Source organism: Aythya ferina (assembly GCF_964211825.1).
Source record: "Aythya ferina genome assembly, chromosome: 1".
Taxonomy (NCBI): Eukaryota; Metazoa; Chordata; class Aves; order Anseriformes; family Anatidae; genus Aythya; species Aythya ferina.
In genome coordinates, this window is record NC_140296.1 from 41,672,232 (window position 1) to 41,697,260 (window position 25,029).

At 33.8% G+C, this 25,029-nt stretch overlaps 1 long non-coding RNA gene across 1 annotated transcript; it reads left to right on the plus strand.

Annotated features, from left to right (window-relative positions):
- The first annotated feature begins 3,722 nt into the window (after positions 1-3,722).
- LOC311429915 lies at positions 3,723-17,049 on the plus strand. The gene is made up of 4 exons (XR_014688470.1): positions 3,723-4,011; positions 5,784-6,171; positions 8,972-9,107; positions 16,935-17,049. It is a non-coding gene; the product is annotated as an uncharacterized lncRNA (long non-coding RNA).
- Positions 17,050-25,029: the final 7,980 nt, after the last annotated feature.

Here is a 25,029-nt window from a genome sequence, read left to right on the forward strand (position 1 = left end):
TAATTTATGAAACACTATAAATTAATAAATGTTAGAAGTGCTTAGGCAATACAACTGTCTTCAGGTAAAACATTCTACCAAAGTTATTCATCTAATAAGCAGAGTTAATCTTACTGGGTATTGAAAGATTGAGAAAGGTTTAAGAGGTTGTTCTAGAGCTTTAATAGGAAAAAAAGGTTATAAATACCTAGCATATTTTCCCTACATTTTCCTGAAATTCCTAATGATTTCAATTTGTCAGTAGAATCCAAATATTCCTAAAACTTTATGATGGCTCAAATCTAAATTTTGTATATTGGTGACCAAAATGAACAACCAACAAAAAAAAAAAAAAAAAAAAAAAAAAATAGATAAATGATTTTCATGCCACTGAAGTTAACTAATGTGGTGGTTTTACTCAGGTGGGCAGCCGAGCTCCACCAGAACTGCTCTCTCACTCCCCCTCTCCTCAAAGAGGAAGGAAAATACAACACAGAGAACTCGAGGTTTGCGATGAGAAAGGTTTAATTAAAGGGAAAGGGAATGGGGAGAAAAAAGAAACATAAGAAACCATAAGTCCGCGCGGAAGCACAGAGAGAGGGAAAAAATTATTCTCAACTTCCCATCAACGAGCGATGTTCGGCCATGTCCTGGGAAGCAGGGCCTCAAAACGCGTAGTGGTTGTCCAGGAGGAACAGCCCTCTCCCCCACGAGAGCCCCCCTTTTTATTGCTGAGTGTGACATCAGGTGTTATGGAATATCCCTTTGGTTGGTTTAGGTCAGCTGCCCTGGCAATGTCCCCTCCCCATCACTTGCCCACCTGTACTGGGTCTGGCTGGAATGTTAACTTTCCCGGCAGCAGCCCATACAGTGCCGTACTCTGCACTTGTAGCTGGAACAGCAGTGTTATCACACCAGTGTTGTGTCTACTGCTGAGCAGCAGTGGAACAGCATTGGGCCTTTCTCTAACCCTCCTAGCGGGTGGGCAAAAAGTGAGGAGAGAAACATCACCAGGGCAGCTGACCTAAACCAACCAAAGGGATATTCCATACCATGTGATGTCACACTCAGCAATAAAAGGTGGAAACAGGAAGAGAAGAGGAGGGGTGGGCTCTTGTTGGGAAAACATCGGTCCTCATCTCGAACACCAGCTACATGCGTTGAGGCCTTGATTCAAGGACGTGGTCAATCATCGCTCATTTGTGGGAAGTAGAGTAATTTCTTTCCTCTGCACTTCCGTATAGCCTTCATTTATTTTATGTGTTTGTTTTCCTCCCTTCTTTTTATTTTTCCCTTTTCCCCTCCCTTTTCCCCTTTCCCTTTTTATTTCCCCTTAGTTAAATTGTTTAGTTCATAATAATCTTTATTTAATTATTATTATTATTTCCCTTTAATTAAATTATCCTTATCTCAACCCGTGAGTTGTTCTTTGCTTTACTTCTCCCCCTTCTCATCTAAAGGAGGGGGAGTGAGAGAGCGGTTGTGGGGTTTAGCTGTCCAGCACGGTAAAACCACCACACCACCCCCAGTCTGCTGGCTCTTGGGGGCTTGAGAGGAGTCCTGATGCTGTGTCAGCACTATGCAGCAGCTGACACAACACTTGAGTGATATCAGTGCTGTTCCAGCTGCAAGTGCAGAGCACAGCACTGTGTGGGCTGCTGCAGTGAAAAGGTGACTCCAGCTCAGACAGACCCAACACAACTAATTCTTAAAATATTTGGGCTTCATTTTCTCCTAAAAACTCAGGTGAATAAAATGGGAGACTGGACATGTGCTGGTTTACTCTTCAGGAAGAAAAGTATAAAGGTAACGTATGAACTGCTGGAGTTTGAATACATTTGTCAGCTTTACTTCTCTCTAGTTTTCTGGGCACTGCTAACAGCCAGACACTAAGCTAGGCAGACTTAGATAGATAGATAGATAGGTCTTTGGATTTAATTAATATGACCATTGTAATTTTTCTTAACGTTCCTACAATGGTTGTTTTTTTTTTTTGTTGTTGTTGTTGTTTTTTGTTTTGTTTTGTTTTTGAAACTCAAGTTTCTGCTTTACAGAAGCCAATCTGAAAATCTGAACTTTGGTATCATGAGTTTCAAGCAATCTTCTGTGTTCCTGGGGGATAAATATGATTTTCTTTCATAATTTAGTTCCCTAAGAGAATATTTTACTGCTACATATATTTCATATCATGAAGTCTAAGACAACGTTAAAAAGAAAGCAAGTTTCAGAAATGCAAGGGCTTTACACAAGACATGGCATAGCTTCATAAGTATCAAGGCCCTGGCCAGACTCACCATATAGGGGCTCCGCTGCGAAGCTTCCTCCTCTAACCCTTATAAATCATTACATACCTGACCTAAACTTTTATATCTGTAAATATATTACAGAGATTCTGACCTCCTTTTAGCACATAGAATAACTCTGTAATATAATAATAATTCTTGCTTGTAATACTAGTATTATAGGCTGTATTTTCATTTCAGGATATGAATGTTTGTTGATATCTCTGACAACAGATGGGTGTAAACATAATTTACTCCCTTCATGAAGGAAAATTATTCATACAAAGTATTTCCTTTCTTAGGTGGCACACTGGATGTCTCAGAAAACTGAGCTGGTTGATTGAAACATAGGTAACATTTTTCTGGCACTCACTATTTTATATAGGAAGCCTTTAAACATTATTTAAATTATCCATTGAGAATGCAGTTTTGATAAAATTGTCATGATGCTCAAAAACTGTTATGAATAAGAATAAATATTCTGGTTTCAAATGATTTATTGCTTCTTAAGAGACTGAAATGAATAAAAATAATGGAATAAATGGAATCTTTAATTTTCACCAAACTGAGAACTGTTTGAGACAGATAGGTAAATTAATTTTCAGGACACTTCTGATTCAACCTTAAAGTTTTAAAAATCTTAGGAATAATGTAGCTGACAGGACTTGCGTGAAAACACCTAAGGAAAAAGTTTCAGAAAAACTCCTGTTTTTATAGTTACCGTCCCCAGTACCTTCTAACCTTAAAATACACGTAGATGTACTTTCAATAGCATCCACATGAGACAGCAGCAAATTTGCTGCCTTTGAGACGTGATGTATGTAATGCTAACTCACCAAAGGCAAATCAGGAAATACAAACATAATTTCCCCACCCCACCCCAAGTCAGTTTAGTGAATACATTGAGGCAAAAAGGTACTCAAGCATGATGGCAAATGATTCAGACATTCTTAAACACTAGAGACTTATGTCTAATTTTGAAAGTTTGTCACTCAGAAACTTTAATTACAATATTAAGAAATTAGCACTTTGCATGCTGTAGCATAATTCCCCACAGCACTATGAAACTGCATACTGCCATTGATCTGATCTGCGCACATAATGATGGCAGAATACATTATTAAATATAAAGTAAATATTTAATTATTTACACAGTGACTACCACAATTTAAATGCCACTACAATATAAATAGATACATTGAAATCGTAGTTAGAAGAGTGATAGGTTAAAAAAAGATCAGTCTTGTTCAAAACACCATGGGTCATGTCTCTGTGGTTTAGTAGGTGTATAATGTTGTAGTGTAATATAATATGTTTTTCTATTCAGGAAACTATTTAATGGAATGTACAAATGAAATATTTTTGGAAAATCAAATATGGTCAAATGTGTCACGCAATGTGTTTAACATTTCGTAGAGCAGATCGGGGTGCTGCAGTGATGGCCTCTGTAAGAAGACTCCAGACGCTGCAACATGAGAGACAGCTTCCAATAGGCACCCACTGCTGGCCAAAGCTGAGCCAGCAAGCAATGCTAGTTGCACCTCTGTGAGAGCAGATTTAAGAAAGGGTAAAAACTACTGCACAACAGCTGGGAGAGAGAGGTGAGGAAAATGTAGAAAGAAACAGTCCTGCAGACACCAAGGTCAGTGAAGAAAGAGGGGGAGGAAGTGCTCGAGGCACTGGAGCAGAATTTCCCCTACAGTCCGTGAAAGAGACCAAGCCGAGTCCCTATTACCTGTGACAGTAACTGGTGAGTGATCTCCCTGTCCTAATCCTAACCAATGAGACTTTTTATTTATATTTTTAATCATATTCTGTATTCTGCTGAGGATGAGTTAGAGAATGTCTGTGTGGCACTTGGCTACTCATTACTGTTAAACTGCAACACTCAGTCCAATTTACTTATATGAAATATTCTGTAATTATATGTGAAACTAAGTTATTTTATACATAATATTGCAAGCCTTCTTAATATATTCTAAGATTTTCAAACAGTACAATTATTTCTTGTAAGAAGATATCAAGTAGACACAAGTTAAATTACCTCTACAAAATGCTGGTATTATTTATACTTCATATACTTCATATAGTCTAATTTTTGTTGTTGTTGTTGTTCTTTGGTACACTTTCCTGTAAAGGCAATAAAAAGCCAGAGAGGGAAGACTAGGTAAAACATGTAACAAACTTGCCCACTGAAGTGCTTAATGGTAAAATGACCAAACAGAAGTGAAGAGAGGGTAATGAAACCAAAAGCTGTGAGAAAGTGATGAGAAACATTAAACCCTTTGACTTTATGTCAACTGTGGGGAGTTAAAGATAATGCTGGAAACACATATATCTGAACTGTAATAACACTTGCATACTGCTGCAAAACATTTCCTTCATATTATTTCAGTCTGCATGGGAGGATCTAGTTATAACCTTTTTTATGTTGTGTGAGGCATTGCATTAAAATACAATTATATATTTGTGAGTTCAGCTTCAAAAAAAGGATCTATGGTTTAATGTTGCTTGGAGCAGACTAAGAGATGTGTAGGTAGGTAGAGAATATGTGGGAGGAAACTAGGGAAAAAAAAGAAAAAGGCTATCTAAAGTATGAACAACATTCATTTTTGATTCAAAACAGCTCTGTTAGATTGCAGGTGATATAAAGGGAATGTACTGCTGGCCAAATGCTGTTATTCTTTTTCCTATGTTCTGTAATCTTTACTATTGACATCTTTGAATCTAGTTCTAAAGACTTGAAAGAACAGATTTCAAAAAAAAAAAAAAAAAGGGTAACAATGGATGAGACTTGCAAGAATATAATTAATTCTTAACTTTTCTTGCACACGCCTCCTATCCTTAATACTCCCTATCTAACAATAAATATCCTTTGTATTTCACTTTCCTTCTTCTCCTCCACCTTCCTTCTTCTCCTCCTTCTTCTTCTCCTCCTTCCCCTTCCTCTTCCTCTGAACAAATGTTTTCCTTAGGAATGTCTATTCAAAACCATAAATATTTGAAAGTTTCAGTTGAACTTATAAAGCATTCCAGGTCCTTTCCTTTATCTATTTTTTCTGGTAGTTATAGTGATCAGAATAAATCCATTTCTTCCTTCTCTTCTTCAAAACAGTCTAGGTGTATCTAGAGATAATTCACAATATGCTGTATATATAGTCAACAAATGTGGTGTTTTTACTAAGCTGGGCAGCTGAGCTCCACCTCAGCTGCTCTCTCACTCCGTCTCCTCAAAGGGAAAGGGAGAGAAAATACAATGAAGAGGGCTCAAGGGTTGAGATAAGGACGGGGATCACTCAGCAATTTATCATCATGGGCAAAACAGACTCAGCATAGGGAGATTAATAAAATATATTACCTATTAGTAACAAGCTAGAGCAGTGAAAAACAACTACAAAACAAACAAACAAACAAAAAAAACCTCCCACTCCACCGTCTTCCACCTCCTCCCCCCCCGAGCGGTGCAGGGGAATGGAGGCTCCGGTCAGTCCCTAATGCTTCGTCTCTTCTGCTCCTTCACAGTCACTCTCTGCCCCTGCTCTCTGTGGGGTCCCTCCCACGGGATGCCGTTCTTCCTGAACGGATCCTGCAGGAGCTGACCGCAGGCAGCAGCTCTTCAAGAACTGCTCCCACATGGCTCCGTACCACGGGGTCCATCCACAGGAACAAACTGCTCCAACATAGGTCCTCCACGGGAGGCAGCTCCTGCCAGGTTATCTGCTCCTGTAAGGGCTCCTGTCCATGGGCCACAGGTCTGGCCTGGGCCTGCTCCACCGGGGGCTCCTCCACAGGCCGCAGGGGAACGTCTGCTCTGGTGCCTGGATCACCTTTCCCCTCCTTCATCGACCTTGGTGTCTGCGGGGCTGTTTTTCACTCCTTGATGTCCCAGCTGCTGTTTTACCGCAAGTTGGTGGGTGTTTGTTTTGTTTGTTTGTTTGTTTGTTTATACACGTATATAAAAGTATTATTAAAAGGACATGTAGAATAACTTGATCACTTGATCTTAGTAATTTGGTTGTGCAAAACATATCCAGTGCTTTTGGATGTTAGTTTTTGTTTGATTGTTTGTTTTCTCTAATAAAGGACAGGAAAGAAATTTATGTAATTCACTAAGACGTCACAGTGTAAACCACTTTAATTATTTTAGATCTAGCTACAGTGGACTGTAACCAACAGGCAAAATGTTTAAAGTAAATGTCATCAGATTTACTTATGCATAAGTAACTAATTGATGTCAAAATTGACTGTGAAAGATTGCTTTAACATACTTCAATGCTCATATTTGACATGCAAATCTATAAGAAGCATTGTATACACCTGTATTATTAAAAATAAGTTTTTGGCAAAATGGTAGAAAAATAATTATAAGTACTCTGTACATTTAGGTCTTAAAAATAAGACCTTTCACATATTTTGATCCACTATATTTCCACTATATTTCCATTTGCAGCGATGATGAGAAAAACCTGCCACAAAATATTAAGGAAACAAAAAGGTAAAAATATTGAAAGGTAAAGGAAGAGACTAAGAGTGACGTCAAAAAAACGCCTAGACATAGCTAACTTCTAAATAATTCTTCTCAGATTTCATTGAAGGTAAAATGAGAATGCATACTGAAATTTGCCTGAAATTCCTTCATGCTAAGAACAGAGAGGGTCCTATAAACTATTTAATTCCTCATGCAGCTATGAGCTGTTACCAGTTCTCACTGTGATAGCTTCAAGAATCAAAGCTGTAAATCCAGCTTCCCCCAGACTCTGTTTTCATCGAGTTTTGCCCCATAGAAGAATAAGTCACCCTTCTACTTTTCCTACTTAGCTTTTAAAAGGCTTGTGCGAAATTAAAGATATGGCTGTGTAGATAAATAGACAATATTAATTTCTGGCATTCTTTTCTTGTTGTGAGATAGGAAAGGAGAAGTCAGTTAATAACTAATGATTGATGATGACATCAAAAAAAGGATTTTAGCAGAGGAAAATATAATGGAAGGGTCTTTACTAGGAAGTGTCAAAGAACTTTTTTTTTTTTTTTTCTTTTTATAAAGAAAACAGATGTTCTGTAGCAAGAAAAAATGTAACTTAAATATTGTGCTTTCCAACCCAGAGAGCAGAGCTTTGGTAAACAGACCACCTGAATAGCAAGAAATCATTATCTTTCAAACTAAGACATTAGCAAGAAATAGACATTATCATGATTTTACAGATAGCTCTATTAAAGCCATACATTTTTATTTGGTATTTTAAAAATCTATTTCCTCAAAATTTTTTATTTTGTTTCCTCATACGACTCAACATTTTGCCAGGAATTTATATGTAATATGCAAATTTATTGGAATGTTTTTAAGGAAGAAAATTGAATTTCATAAACGAGTTACATTTTTCTGCTTTACAGATGGAACTTAAGAAGTGGTTAATATTTCCAGCCTCTTTTCTCTATCTTCAGTCCCAGTGTATAAGAGACAGGAAATTATTTCTTGTACTGCCATGACTTCCATGAAGCCAGACTAAATAGAATGTTTTTCGCATACATTAAGAATTTGATTGCTAATACTTTGTTCAAGTGAATGTAAGCAGGCCTTTCTTCGTTTAGGTTCTTTGCGTATTTCCAAAAAGGCAAATTGCTTACCACTAGCATTTCTTGTGGAAAGATTGTTTGTTCTAACACTTCAGTGATTCCACCTACCATTCTTATAAATGAAGCACATGAAAAAATATGAAGTAACATTGGATGAAAATAAGGCGGGAGACTGGATTATCTTTATTTTTTTTAATTAATAAACCACTTCTCTAACATACTTGTATGCACAGCTGCTGATTTTCAGGGTGTTAGTTCATTTTTTCACAGGTAAAATAATGCAATGTTTTTCTCTGTTTTCAGTGTTTCTATGGAAAATATGGAATATGAGATCAGCAGTTTATATATCTGTGTTCTTTTTTATTTAATTCATGATATTGGAGGCCTGTAGAGATACAGTAAGGTTCCTATATAGAACCTTACTGGAAATGCCTGGGAATATCTTCATTTATGTAGATACCAATCTAGTTCTAAATTGTCTTCCAGCTTTGGAGTTATACTTGCATTATTTTTTAGTATTGGTTAGTCAAGTCGTGCTTTCTATAATATCTGAATTAAATAATAAATTACAATAAGTTAATGAAGCCTGATTATATGAACATTTTCAATACCAGGGATGTTCTAGGTAATAGCTAAGCAATGTTCTTTACTTCCCAAAATGAACACAGCATACCACAGACCTTTTGATATAATTATTCCACCTGATAGTTTCTGTCAAGAACGAATGAAGTCTTAAAGGAAGAAAACAATCATTACAAGCAATAGAGCCCGAGTTAGATACTAAAGTGGCCCTTTCACTCTCCTTTTATCCAAAATTGTTATTAATGGATTGGGAAGTTGAGAAAAGCAAAAGATTACACAGAAAGTATGTACAGAAGTAAACTACCTTGGTGCGATTTGAATAGTCTTTCCATTGCTATATATCCACTAAATGATAGATATTGATTTGTTCAACATTATTGGATTATACAATCCTAGACAAAGACAGGATATATATCCAAGTGTGAAGTAACGTACATTTTTCAAAAACTTCTATTGTCCATTTACTGAAAAAAAAATAATAATCTTGTTCTTTTTAGACATGCATATCTGACTTACGCATATCTGACATATCTCTGCTATGTTTTCACTTTCAGGAAGTAAAGGACCTTAAGGATCTCTCAGTAAGGGATGACCTCAAACAAGGATGATGAGGAGATGTAGAAAGTGACACTGGCTACAGCACCAAAACCTTTAGGTTGTATCTGAGATCTTCAGACAATGCATAAAACGGTAAGTCAATGCTTCTGAATATTATTGTCTACTTTAGTAGCAATGGATGGTAAATTTTCCAAATTTAATGACAGTGCTAGAAATAAAATAAAGTGCTAGAATTTTCAAGGCAATCAATTCCACAATTAATATGACAAAATTTCTGTATTTCAGTACTCTGCTACCTCTAAAGTAGTGCTATGGTAGAAATATTTTTATTTTATTATTTTATTTTTAATCACAACAGAGGATCATCATGTAGGTGAAAACTAAGTATTAATAAATAAAAATATCTTATTATCAACTATGTCTTTGCATCCTTCCTTGCATAAGAAATGTTTGCATGAAAATTTAATTAAAATGGTTGAGAAATATTACCATTCATTAAGGTAGCAAATCTCATAACTGTTCTGTCCTGTTCACCTACTGCCCAAAATTACACACTGAGTTTTATACTATACTTTCTTAAGTACCTTTAAAATGCAGTTTCATCTTTCTGAGAAATATGAAAGGTCATGATTTTTCATAGTATGTATTACATCCACGGGCTGTAATCTGTGGTATTAACAAAGCAAAACTAATAGTGTAAGATGACCTAAGTCTTCTGACGGAGTTGAGCAATTAAGTTTCTGTTAATAAGATAACAGTGATCTCAAAGAATATGTGCCATTTAAGTTGAGAAGTAGCACTTAATACTCTTTCTTGTTTTAAAGCAAAAGTAATACTATATGTTCTTAAATATAATTACTATGTGAACACCAGGGAAAAAGTCTATAATTTAACAATGCAATGATATCAAGATTATTTGCTTTTATGATAAGAAATCATGTGATTGCAGTTTTCCCCAATGTTTTCTAAACATAATCACATATTAGTTGCAATTTTCCCTAAAACATGAGACTTAATGGTTTTAAGAAGAAATGCTTCTTCTTAGATAGAAAATACCACAGATACCTTGTTTGTAATAAGATTGAAAACTCATTACTGCTAAAAATGTCAGTTCTGATGAAGCATTTAAAAAAATTTCCAGAATCAAACTCAGAATGTCTTTACTAAGCTGTTTCATGGTAGAGTGTACCATTGGAAATGTGATGAGTCTTCATGTAAAAATGCTGATTTGAATTAGATTTAGAATATGTGTCATCCTCAATTAGCCTTCCCTTCATCAAAATGATCTCACAAACACGGAGAATGAATCTTTATTTCCTCCTTTGCACATGGGAGGTCATTTGTCAGATTTAATATACTTCTACCTATGTCTTCCTACATGCTTTGGGTTCAAGATGGATGAGTAGAGACTTCACGTAAAAAAGATATCAGTAAGAACTTGAATTCTATTTTTATTAAATGTTGATTATATTTCATGTTTTATTCAAGAAGTTATAGAAAAAATAATGGTAAACTGTATGGAAAAAAATAGTATAAAAAGTTTCACACAACTAATTTCTGCTTTGTAAGTTACTGCTGGTACTTAAAAAAATGACAAGACATAAATTTTGTAAAACTGGCTAACCGTACTTTCTCTAAGCACTAGATTGATGGGTATTATTCTGTTTTTGAAGTTTAACATCAGAACAATTACCTTACTTAAAATACTGTGCATATTACAATCTATTTTACTTGTTGCACTTCTACAGAACATTGAGGAATAAGCAAAAATAATAATAAAGAAATAAAAATGCTTTAAAAATTGTACTTGATAGGTGCTAGAACAGCAAATCTGATAGGTGCTAGAACAGCAAATCTTCTGAATGTTTAGTAAGATGCCACCTTTGAAGAATGTGGTTAACACAAGAACATTTAAAATAAAAATTTTCTAGAGGAAGAACCTGAAAGAACCTGAAATAATCAAGGCTAGAGTGTGGGTGTTGGGGGGCACATAAAAGAAGACCTTTTGGATGTGTAAAAGAAGAATGACAGACCTAGACTTGTACAATAGACTTTTACCTTGACAGTAAGAGAGAAGTTGAACTACATATGCTAATGACAGGAAAATAGTTGATATAAACAGATGTCAGGATAGAAAAAAAGAAGTTTATGTAAATATTGTCTATGCTTCTTCATTTTATGAAATAGAACAGGTAGTTCTTGTTCATATCTGTATCTGTTAATAATTTCTATACATTCTGTATATGCTTGATTGAAGAAACAATGGACTATGAAGATTTCCATTTTCACAAATCTTTTTGCACACAGCAACTGCATCTCCAAGAATCCAAAATGTATGACAAATATGAATTTAAATGTTAAATATATCTGACTTGTTAAACCAAAAATTTTTCTACACATTGTGCTATAGATCTCTGTCTTGGATTAGTAGAAAACTGAGATTAATAATATATAATATTATATTACATTATACATTATACATTATATATATAATTATATATATATGTATATAATTCCTATTTAAATGCACATGCACACAATAAAATATTTTAAAAATATTTTATATTGCTAATTGAAAAAATATTCTTTATGTTCTGCGGGAAAATCATTAAAAAGTACAAAGAGTTTACTTCAATTCTTCTGCCTTTTAAAGTAATAGTCACTGGTGCAAGTTTTAGACTATATATATATATTTCATATATATAAGCACATGGTTTTAAGACTATCATGCATATAATACGGAGATATTTAAATAGCCTCCAGTTTCAAAAAAGCAGCTCCATATCTAACTGTACAAGTCAGTGTTAGTGTATATTGGAAAATTCTGCTAATTAATTGTGTGATTTATTAGTGCAGATACATATAATTTAATCAGATATGCAAATATTATCACTTCTAGTTACTTGTGAATGCAAATTATTTGCACGTATAATACTGCGATAGTGGTTTCTCATAGAGATGAGCAGAACAAGTACAATGTAAGGTATAAAAGAATGAAAATAAAACATAATTTCCTTTTTTTTGGTTACAAAACATTAGAAAAATGTGAACTTTTTGTATCTCATCTGGAACCTTAACTGAGTTCTTTAACAGAACTTTGTTCTGTTTTGCTTTTTTTTTTAGTTAGGCTTATCCCTACCCTACAGCTAGAAGAAATAGAAAAGTGAAAAACAAATACTAATATTAAAAATTTTAATTTTTAATGATAATATTTTAATACATTTATAATATAACTATATGAAAATTTCTGAGTGGTATTTGTGGAAACTTAATTTGATTGCTTTTTATCAGAATTCTTGGAATGATGAAAATTTACCCTGGCAACTTGTAAAAATGCATAGTAATTCTATAAATCTAATTTTGAGGTTTGGGGTAAATTTAAATTCTGGATGATGAACATGAAATAACCAACTGTACGGTTAATATAATAAACAAGTGTCTATTGTTCGATATCCCTTCATCTAAACAATGAGTGAAACAGTCCACTGTGATCTTGCTTCTTTGCTATAGGTATGATGGTGTAGGTAAAAGGACCTTGGGTTCCACTGATTGTCACAGACAATAAAGTAATTTTGATAAAGTGTATCTCGTGTATATATATATATATATATATATTCAGATCAACTATCTGCCATTAAAATTGCATGTGTGAGTTAACCTTTGTCATTTCTAAACTTAATCACAAACCACCTTTCAAAATCAGAGGTTCAGTCCTCAGTTAATGGAAATCAGCGAAGCCCCATTGAAAATATGTTTTTTTTTGTAGGTCAGCTTCACGTCTGATATATATAAACTGGACATGACTAAATGCCTCAAGTGACTCTTCTATTTTACCATGACCTGTCAGAAACAAAGCATACATTCCTTGATATACTAATACACTTATTTTGTTCTAAATTTTGTAAAGTATTCTGTACGAGCTTATATTTGTGCATGTGAATAATTCCACATTAATTGAATAATTACATTAATTGAACATAAATCCTGCAAGCATAACTACTAAATTGAAGGGTTAGCAATGTGAAATCATTGCATTCAGTCTAAATGGACTTATTTTCCTTTCCTTTAAATGTTGCTCTTTATTGGGGAATTAAAGTAGCATTAAAAAATAGGCATCCAAGACTATATCCCATAATTAAAATTGTATCACATATTCAATTTGGCTTTATCCTATTTTGTACATTCTGCCAGTGATTATTATTAGGTAACTGTTGTCTCAAAATCTTTTGTAAGAGTTCCATCTTCTCTTTTAGTCCATATTAACTCTGATATTGGACCTATAGGTAGGAAATCAGCAATTCTGGATAGGTATGGACAGTCAAAACAAAGAAATATTACGGATTTGAAAGCAAAAGACTGTGCAAACTTGGCATATGTATTGGGCCATGATATCTGCCCTACTAAGACAATTAATCTCAATCAAGTTAATTAAAATAATCAGGTGGACAAAGATAAGCAGGATCTAGTGACCATTCTTGACATTGTCTCTCTGAGTTAGGTTGAATTCCTGAAGAGTATTGATGATACTGAGGCTCCTCAGGGCTGAAATTATCACTGGTGTGAATTAAAATTGTATACACTGCTTGGACAACATGATCTTACATGCTGAATCTCCAAGCCTTTTTCTGGAGCACACAGAACCTTATGAGAGACCACAAGGAAATCCCCATAAGATAATAAGCTCATACTCACTTCCTGCTGTGGAGTGTTTTTTTTATTTTATTTTATTTTTTTTTAAATATTTTATTTTTTATTTTATTTTTTTTCCCTTCCTGTTCAGTTTATGTTTGTCTGTTCTACATTTCTACACAGAAATGTAAGATGAGACAGTAGTATATATTTCTGTACTTTCTCGAATACAGGTCTTATAACATCTCACAGAGGAGTGCCAATAAGGATTTCAGAACTGAAGATTTGAGAAAGTAAATGTTGATTTAAGCTTTTAGGCTGTATTTATGCATATTTTTTCTCATTTCTGAGAGAACTCTCTTTGATCACCCTATTTTACGTACCAACTTTCCTTTTTCTTTTCTCTCCCTCTGTCTTTGTTTTCTCCTCTTGTTTCGGAGGGGCAGTGGAGTGGATAGCTGAAGGAAGAAAGGTGTGGGTTTCCTTTGGGTACAAGTCTTAGTGGCCAAGGAGATCTCAGAACCCATTCTTTTCCCTTCTTGTGTGAATGTTTTTAGCATCAGATTTTTTGATGACTCTTCTCTTTTTCAGCTTACCAGTTGACCATACTTTCTATAGGAAGTTGTTGTCATTTAACTCATCAGATAGCTGAATACCACACAGCCAGTCATGTACTTACCCGAAAGGAAGGAAGGAAGGAGGGAAGGAAAATAAAAGCAAGTGATGCAGTGATAGTGATGCAGTGATTCACAGTGCAATTGCCCACTACCAACCAAAAACTGCCCAACCAGTCCCTGAGGAATAGCAGACCACCCAGCCAACTCCCCGCAGTTCTATTGCATGACACCATATGGTATATCCATTTGGCCAGTTTGGGTCAGCAGTCCAGGTTCTGTCCCCTACCAGCTTCTTGTACATCCCCAACGTCCTTGCTGGCAGGGCAGTACGAGAAGCTGACAAGTCCATGACTTGCTGTAAGCCTGTTCAGGAACAACTAAAACATCAGTGTATTATCAACATCATTCTAAATCCAAAATACATCCCTATGCCAGCTATCAGAAAGAAAATTAACTCTTCCAGTGAAAACCAGGACAGACGTGACTCAAAGTGGTGTGCTTTGCACTGCAGGCAGAATGGGTTGAATGTACTTGTTGCGTATTCAGAGCAAGACTTTCCACATACATAAGAAATAGTGGTCCTTCAATATTGTTAGAAGTTAAGGAAAAGACAGATTTTAAGGAGTTACAAAGCTACCCTTTCATGCCTAAGGAGTTTTTTTACTTCAGTTAGACTCCAAGGCTTAGGTGATATATGAAAACATCCTCTTTGACTTAGAAATCAAAACTCCAACTAAGCATGAATTTAGTCATGCTGAGCTAAATGGTGGAATTCCATGTCTACCATTAAAAAAGTGACATATAACAGTAATAATAATAAATACAACATAATAATATAGTATATAGTATATATTTGATAATAATAAAAATATTTTTATTTATAATAGTTATAAGCATAAAGGTATTTGTGTCAACTACAGTTATGTTTAGACATTCCAGTAATAGTCCAGTAATGTTTAGACATTCTGGAAGGTCAGCCAAGAGACAAATACAAAAACAACAACAACAAATGCTAAATCTAGAACATTTTTGTTTATAATTTGAATAAAAAATAAACAAAAAAATAATTATACTACTGAAGTAAGGACATAATTGACAATATAACGTGAGCTTGATTAACTAATAGTTAGACCAATTAATATATGACACATATTTCACAACAACAAGATTTGTCAGAGGCTAATTTAACCATAAAATGTGCATGAGGAATTACTGTATAATAAGAAACATTCCATGGACCAAGGATATCATGAGCTAATATACATAATGTATAAATATATGGACTTACACAGAAAGCATACAAAGCAATACAGAGACCATAACAAGCATTTCACCACCAGTATATTAAATGATGCAAGTGATCCAAGCAAATGCAGGTTTTTTGTAATATTTAATTTAAAAGATTTTTCAAACAATTATTTTGACTCACTAGTTTGCTATTACAAATGAAAGAATAACTGAAAATGAAATCCATTGCTCAGCTTACTGTTCCTGTGTTTTCATTGTAAGATTGTATAATTTAAAGAAAGAGTTGTAGAAATTTTTCAGAAAATGCTCCTACTTAAAATAGATTGAAAATAAATCCTTGGCTTGTTGAGTGTTGTTAAAGTATATTAAACTCCTTGTAATGAAATGATAGATGATACATTATTTGTTAAAAAAGAGATTCAACTGGTCTGACAACATATTGAATGACTAGATTAAAAAAAACAGCCTTCTTATTATATATATGTGTGTGTATCTGACACTGACCAAACATTAGCTATTTCTCAAGATAATAATAGAATCTCAGCATTCAAAAGGAAAGGCTGTGTTGCTGGTGAGAATGGTGGCTTACTGAAAAGATTTTCTCCTCCTATTTCCTATTTAAGTTTTCTAGAAGAATTGTAGAATAAATGTTCAGTAAATCTATAAATGCAAGAAAATTATGTATTGCTAACTGACAAAATAAAATTTGTTTTGTTGTCTGATATTTAAATATATCTGGATGGGATTGTTTGCAGTGATTCCAAGGCAACTTTTACATCTCTATTAGATATGGATATGGAATATACATCCTAAAATAAAAAAAATATGTTTGCCTCATTACCTGTCAGTTAGCATTTTTTTAGGAAACTGATGGCAGCTCTTGTTGTTAACATTAATGAGATATTTCTTCATTCTTAGCTGCCTGGATTCTGGAATAGAATTTATATCACTTAGCAATGAAGTTGATATCGAAGTATTTCTGACTTGGGAAGTTACTGAAAAGATACTCTTGTAATTGGACATACGATGAATTCACTGAGAAAGCTAAAAAGTTATTTGTGATACTTTCTTACTATAGCCAAATAATACCGACATGAAAAAATAAATATTACTTAAGTTTTGCAAAGATTCCATTATTTTGACAGAGAACAGCTGAGAAAACCAGAGGTATGCACTGATTGCAGCCCAAAGCTGAAATGCTTCTAGAGGTGCTTCAAACACAAGATCTGTTTTGCTGACCCTTTTTTCTAGAGGTGACTAAGTTGCTCACTTGACTACTCCTGTAACAACATCAAACTCTATAAGTGAATTTCTGGAGAATAGAGTTGCTCTATGCAGACTTTGTCGCACTTAATGGATCTAGTAGCTCATCTGAAAGCCTGAGACAAGGTTTTGAGCATTTTCTCTTGTCAAACTTGGAGAACGAGTACATAACACTATGAACCTTCACCTTTTTTGTCTGCAGGAAGAAAACTCAGACATGCATATCAGAAGTGACACAAGATTGTACAAAAGGATAGATATGAGAGTCAGGAGCACCAGAGCACTTCACAGAATATGCAACCTGGAGGAAAATCTGCTAGCATTCTGAATAGGTTTGAAAGTTTATAGAGTTTGAAATTGATCTTTACAATGCATTTTGCCTGTAAATTTGCCCATGACACTTCATGATAAAAATTAAATATTACATTGAAAATATCATTCAAGAATAACCATTTTCTTGTTGCTAGATGTTTTTTAGTTGTTGAAACAGTATTATGATCATAGTAGATGGAGACTCTAAGAGAATTAGAAAACTTCACAAAAAAAAAAAAAAAAAAGCTCTGTGGAGCTTGATCTATTCATTCCTTCTATTAACTGGTAATTCAGTGAAAAAAACTATCAGTAGTGTCTGCAATCTTACTGTGTGCTGAATCAATTATTTTTATGATACTGAATTCAAAACTTCAAAGAGAGATTCAAGCACAGAATAATTCTCATCTTTGCCATCTGAATTGATGGGGAGCGAGCCTTTGTGACTTATAAATTATACTGCTTGAGCCCATACTAGTGCTTTATTTTAAAAGAACAGTTAAGTGTCTATTTAGTTTATCAAACATATGTTAGTGGAATGGTTATTTCCAGGGACACCAGGATATGTTGAGGTTTAGTTAGTCTTTTTAAATAAAGTGTTTTTGTAATCCAAAGGACTTCTGCTTATATTTGTACTTCTCCTTTGTAGCAGGAGCACAAATATTCAAAACAACTAGCTGGCCTGTTATCAGAATTTTCTAAAACTGGTAGTGGATTTATTCTGTAATGTTAAAGACAGAAAAGATCCTAGTCATGGAGAAGACATATGTCAACTTTGAAACAAAAGTCCTGAATGATATTTCTCCCCAGGTATCTTTGCCATGCCTAAACTTTACCACAGTTTATGCTTTATGGATAGTCCTCCTTCATGAAAGTTCACCCAAATCCTCAGTTGAAGATTTATAACCATCATTCCAAATTTGTTCTGGGACTGTAGGCAAATACCATCGTTCTCTATGTTTTGTTTTACCAACCCGTATAACAATACTTATAATAGAAACCTTAGGGTAATAACATATTTTTAAAATTATTAAAATATAATAATACCTTATGAGAAAAAAAAAAAAGGCTCCACTATCACAGAGGCAAATATATATTCTATCATCATATTTCCAGTAACATCTATATTGAGTTCAGAGATAACTTATCAAAGATGACCATTTTTAATCAGAGTTTTCATGATGAAACTCTACTACTGGGGTAAGAATTTGTGTTTTGACAAATTCTCGAGATTTTCTATCAGTTGCAGATCTTCAGTGGACATTTCCTGCTTTGATGTAATGCTTGCCACTTGGTGGTGACTGTAATCCATGATCACTGCACTGCCTGATATCACACTATGCTTTATCAGATGGAGAAGTTAGGATGAGCTCATACTGGAGAACAGATGTACTATGCCAGATTCTCCATTCATTTAAGTTAAAATTGTCCTCTTTTACCCATACCAGGAATCGATGTGATTAATTCCTGGAAGGAAGTAGAATGAGTAAGCTGTAAAGCTCTAGTCACTGTTCGAAGACAAAAAGGATTATATTTTAGAAATATATTTTTCCAAATTATACTGGTAAAGAACTCCCCACAGCTTTTAACTGAATAAATATTTTCATATTTGTTTAATATTCAAGAACAATGCATTTAGAAACTATGATTATTTTTCTCTAATTTCTCAAATGAATTGTATACTGTGAACTTTAAGCTTGTACAATATCTGTTAAATAAAAGTCTACACCCAGACATTTTACTTCAGCTTTATCTCCTTACATTTTTACCTATTACTCCATATAATTTCATCATGATAAGGTTGATGATTATCATGATAATGATAAGGTTGAAAAAAATAACCTTTATGATACCAGATGGATTCTAATTCTCAAAAATCTCTGTTGATGGCACATTCATTTTGACATTTATACTGACTCCATTTATGACAGAGTGAAGGTGATGAACAGGCCCATGCAAGAGGTCACCTTGTGTCAAAGCTGGTATAGTCTGTCAAACACAGTGAATATAAGGCTGCTAATGAGGAATTAAGTAGACAGTATGTGGCCATTTTTCTGTTTTCATGCAATCCAAACCTGTTAAACAATGCTAATCAGGTGTTTATTAAGTGAAACCATTATGCCAAACTTGCTGCAGACCCTACCATATGTCAAAAAGGTTGTAAAGTATTATTCATCAGATTTAAAGCTGATTAATAAGAGTCATTTAATAGTGAACCTTTCTTTTCTTAGCCTCTAGCTAAGCATATGCATCAAGGTTAAACTAACACATAGATGGTTTTAAAAGTAAAGCTTCAATTAAAAAGAAAGAAAATCCTTAACTGCTCCATGAAGTTTCTAGTACTTGAAAAGCTTTAATGAGGAGGAAGCTTATTTTCTTTTTGTTTTCAGATACAGAAAAGGAATGGCATAGTAATGTAAAATGAAGAAGACAACTACAGGACTATTTGCAGGTACCTGTTATAAACACTAAATATAATAAATATCAGACTTACTGCTCATATCCAATTCCCTATCTCTCCTATATTCATTATTATCACATTATTTCTGCAAAATGAAGGCTAGAAAATAACCTTGGCTATAGTGAAACCAAACATTTTGTAAAATATTAGGCAGAACGAGAACACAGCTATCACAAATCTTATCTGTCCATATCAGAGAGCAGAAAAGGTAGAAGTGTTGAGGTAGTTGTGTACATCAGTAGTCTAATAAACTGAAAAATATGACGAGAGAACTAAAACACATTCTCTTTACAGTGGGGGTTCAGATAATCTGGAGATGACAATTGACATTTCTTCAGTAAATAATCACTAAACCAACAGATACTGTTGCTATTTTAGAGATTTTTGTTTGTTTGTTTGTTTGTTTTACAGTAAGGAAGGCTATAGAAGGGAAGTAGCCATAAAATTTTGTATTCACAGTCAGACTTGTTTGGTTTAAATTACAAAGGTAAATGAATGCAAATTTGTAATTAATATTCTAATTTCCAAAGATGAATAATAGAGAGACTTAGAGGAGTATAAATCAGCCAGTCAAATTTCTTTAGGGTGAAGATGGCTCCATGCCGTGAAAAAAAGTTTTATGTAAAGGCTTTTTATATAACCAAATGATAAACCATCTCTAACAAGACGATAACAAAGAAATTTTGAAGATAACAAAGAAACTTTTCAGAGATCAAGATATGAAAGGATAAAAAGAATTTACAAAAGGCAAACTGAGTTAAACCTTTGAGAAAAAGAAATTATATTGTATAATAAAACATCAATGAAAAACGCATGGTCACTTTGCAGAGATGAGTTATATCTTCAAGTTAAGCATGGTACAAAGGCAAATACATTACCTCAGCTTACAGTGATGTTCAATGTGGAGGTAAATGATTAACTGATGATGTTGAAGATGGGTATATAACTGTGCCAGATCTGTCTGGACACATTCCAGCACAATGAATGTCCCCATGAGGATCCCTCACGCTTTCAAACCAGAAATACTACAGGAATAGTCATGACATTCAAAAACTGACAGTGAAACAGAACATCCTTCCTGTGATGAGATGGAATGAGATTTTAAAGCACTGGACTGTAGATAGTGTGACAGATACATTGACATACATTTCATTGGAATAAAAATTAAGAACTTCCTAATGAAATATGCCAATGGCATAAAGCTGGAAAATATTGCCAATATAAGACCAGAATATGATACAGCAGGAAAAAAAAGATGAATCAGATTGGAGCAAGAAAAATGAAATGGAAGAGTTCAAAGTAAGAGTGACTGCTATAAGCAGTAATTTCATTAGCTCACCTGCCTTTTGGAATATCCTGCTGTGTCTTGGAGAAAAATACTTAGCTTGTCCCAAAAAAAAAAGGATAAGAGCCTAGGCAGTGAAGTTATTTTCAGCTCACTCCAGAGGCTATTCTTTTGAATTGTTACAGAATAAGACTACCAAATTGTGCTTACTCCATGTTATATGTGCTGTCACAGCAGTACTATCAAGAGCTCTATATGCCTTCACATCAGGTTGGCAAGAATTTAACAAGACTTCAATATTACATTTTAAAAACATTAATCTTGTTTACTATGACATAACCCTAATTCCCATGGGTTTGGGGCTGCAAAAAATCTATCCATCTCCTCCTTCCCCTCTCTTCCCCCCAAAAAAAAGATTATTCTTCACATCCACAGTGAGACCAGAAGGAGTGTTCAACATATGAAATACAGTCTTGAATGGATTCAACTGGACATAAGTATTTACTTCTTGAAGAAAATGCTTATAATGCTGCAGACATAGCCATGGGTACCTTGGTGTATTAAAAAAGCTTAGGATGCATCAGGAAAGGCTCTGTGCAGTTAATAGAGTCATTTATTTATAAGATACTAGTGAGCGTTATGCTGGACTATTGTATCTATCTGCTCAATTTCTTAAGAGAAATCAAGCTGAACTATTATTGGGTTGACAGCATAATACAAGAAAATACAGTAGTATAATAAAAATAAATAAAGAAAAAACTGTGTTAATTCTATATAAGCAAGCTAATAGAATGGAACACAAAAATGGTGGGAAAAATTGTTGTGTAAGATAAAGACTGTTGTTTTCATGAATCAGTGACTATGTTTTAATTTTAAACAAGGCTAACTTGAGAGTTAGGAAAAGATTTTTAGTGATCAGAATTGATAGTCTTCCAATAGTGGCAGTGGGAAGCAAAGCACTCATTGATTTTGAGAAAACATTGCATCAATTTATAAAATCAGCTTATCTGATGTGATGTCTATAACACCAAAAGAAGGGTTCAGTAACTGCAAGGTCACTTCAAATCCTTTGCTCTGTCTTCATAATATGATATTCAGTAATTTCATAACTGCTTATTAATCAAATTTTCCTCTTCCATTGTTAAGTACATGTGCAAGTACATATTATCAAATATGATGGCATTTTGTTGTCAATTGAGAATAAATAAAAGCTATTGGCATGCTACACAATTTTCATTTTTGTACACACAATTTCTCTGATTATTTGCATTTTCATAGCAGATAATCAGTAATAAATTTATGCCACTGTAATATGTTTGTTTGTTTTTAAACATTTATGTATCCTTGAAGTAACTCTATCCCTGTAAGGTATGCAGGCTGCATTCACATCAGCAAAAAATGAGGTGAAGTCCCAGATTACAGTGAGTTTGTTATAGCTAACTCCATTCACAAACAAAACAAAACAACAACAACAAAACTAATGGACAGTTTTTCCTTTTTAAAAATAAAATACTACTGATGTATTCTATGTTATCACCTCAGTTATTTCACAGCAATAACATTATATCAAGTACAATTCTATAAATACAGTATTACTTTTTCCAGATAGTTCTGGCACAACTAATCGTAACAAGATCAGAATGCAAGAAATTATAGACATCTGAAAGTTCTTTGCTTTCTTTCTTGAAAAAAAAAAAAAAAAAAAAAAGTTTAATATGGACAGTAAAAGATTAAATTTGCGTATATTTAAACCACCATAAATTATCCATCTCTGATGTGTTTCAGATGCTGAAAAATGGACCACAGCAACAAAACTACCCTTCCTATACCTCAGATTGCTTTACATCTTATATATAATCAAAATTAATCTTTCATTTTTACTTCATGGGGAATCTGTCAGGTATTCCACAATAGACACAGGTCAGTCTCTGAGTAGGCAGAAAATAAAGGTCTGAATACCTCAAATATAGAAGTGAATTTCTCCTGTAACTCATAAGATACAAATGAACATTCCTCTACAAAACTACTGATGAACTGTGGACTCAGATGCTATATCATAAAGAGTGCAGAAATTGAAGCTAAACTTAAATATGTTGAGGTCTCAGTATCAACAGGGAATAAACTGAAGCATGACAGGAAACCCAGGAGACTTCTGAAGTTCCTTTCAAAGTGCTGGAGTATTTAAGATAATGAAAATGCCATAGGACTGAAATATAAAAATATGCAGAAATGAAGCTTCAAACTACATTAGCATTTGGACTTTTGTCCTACAGTTTTTGCTGATTTCAATATAAAAATTTCCTAGCTAGGAATCTGAATTTATTTATGTATTCATTTATTTTAACATACTGGTCCACATAATCTAAGCACTTTCATAAGGGGATATCTGAGGAGCTACAGGAGAAATGATATGAATTCACAAAGACGTTTTGAATATATATCTGTTCTGTGATATCTTCTTTCCTGGCATGATGAATGCCTTTTCTTCACCTGAAAAATGTTTTTAAACACATACAGGATTGCTAACAGAACCGAACAAATATAATTCTTTGTTATGCATTTTTATGTATTTTAGACAATATGATTCCACTCTGAGGAAATGATTTGTAAGAAAATCAGGAGAAAATATGGAATATCATTTATTTCTATAAGCATATGCAATTAGAGGAAGTGTTCATGACAACATAACAATAAAATGCTTATTTTAATATTTATTTTACTATTTTTTACATGTATTTTAAAAATCTGATGTGGCATGCACTTATTCATTGATTCAGACATACAGAAAATACAGATCCTTGAGCAAAAGAGTATGTAGAGTAAAAGCTGAAATTTACATCTACTTTGCCTATTCAGCACAACTAACTGAACAGTCCTGTTCTAAAATAGCTGGACTGACTGTCTCTCTTCATGAAAACTCATTACCCATTGTAGTCATGTTGTAGTGCTAGAACAGGACCAGGCAAACAGATGATCCATTTTGTGAGTTGTTTTGCGTATTACTCTTGAAGTACTACTCATGTACTTCAAGACCAAGACCAATAACATGAAATGCTACCTTACAACTGATAAGAGGTCTACACACACTTTTCCTCCTATAAGCATTCTTTTTAATCTGCTTAAGCCGTTGATCTTAATGACCATAACTCTCCCTCTTGGAAATATAGAAGGAATAATTGTTTACCGATTAAACAGGCTTTAAATCTGCTAAAATATTGCAAATGTATTTTTATAATTATATCAGAAATGGAAGTGACATGATCATTCTAAAGAAAGAACTCTTTGGTGCTAGAATGCGTTTGTTAATCTACAGAGAAGAGGAAATGACAAATTCTCTGATATGAGTGCCTCAGGACTGGAATATGCCTCAGATCCAAAGAGCTGTCTAAAGCAAATCCTGAAGATTTATCAGACAGTGAGGCCATACATTGTTATAATTTATAATGAACCTTCATATTTTCAGTTCTGTACAAATATTAACAAACTAGTCAGGATACAATTTATAACTGGTGTATATATATTTTTTGTAGTGAAAGGTGAATTATTTAAATGGAATATCATCATCATATGATTGATTTAACATTCCATCTGTTCTTAAAGTTTCTAAAGGATAACAATGGTAATGGTTACCATTTTTTCCTGGTTTAAAGGCTAACAATACCTGGTAATTTCTAATGAAGTAAATATGAAACAGATACTAACAAGTAATCTATAATTGGTGCAAACATGTAATGATTTATATTATTTAAATTTAATACTTCTACCAAGATGTCACTGTCAAAAGTTAATGAGTAATATAACCAATATGCAGTGAAGTGGTGTACTAATCTACAATTTACCATGCCTGAAGAAGGAAAAAAAAAAGTTTATTTGCAACTTTTTTTTTTTCGTAATTTACATTTTCTGAAAAGTCATCACATAGTGTATTTATCAATGCAGATAATAAATGTAAAAAAAAAAAATAAAAAAAAAATTGGATTGTGGCCAAATCCATCAGGTTTCTCTTCTTTCTCTTCTAAAAGATAACTTCCCGTAGTCCATCCCTGATGACAGTGTCTTGAATATCTTTAACTTTTCCATCAGAACCATTTAGTGTTACTATTGCTTTCCTACAGCTTGAACATCACTACCATTGTCAGAACCAGGCAAACAAATTTATGATGATGTTCCTGGGAATAAGGAACTAATGCAAAGGGGATTTCTCTGTAGTTCTTCATTAACATTTTATTTATTACAACAAGG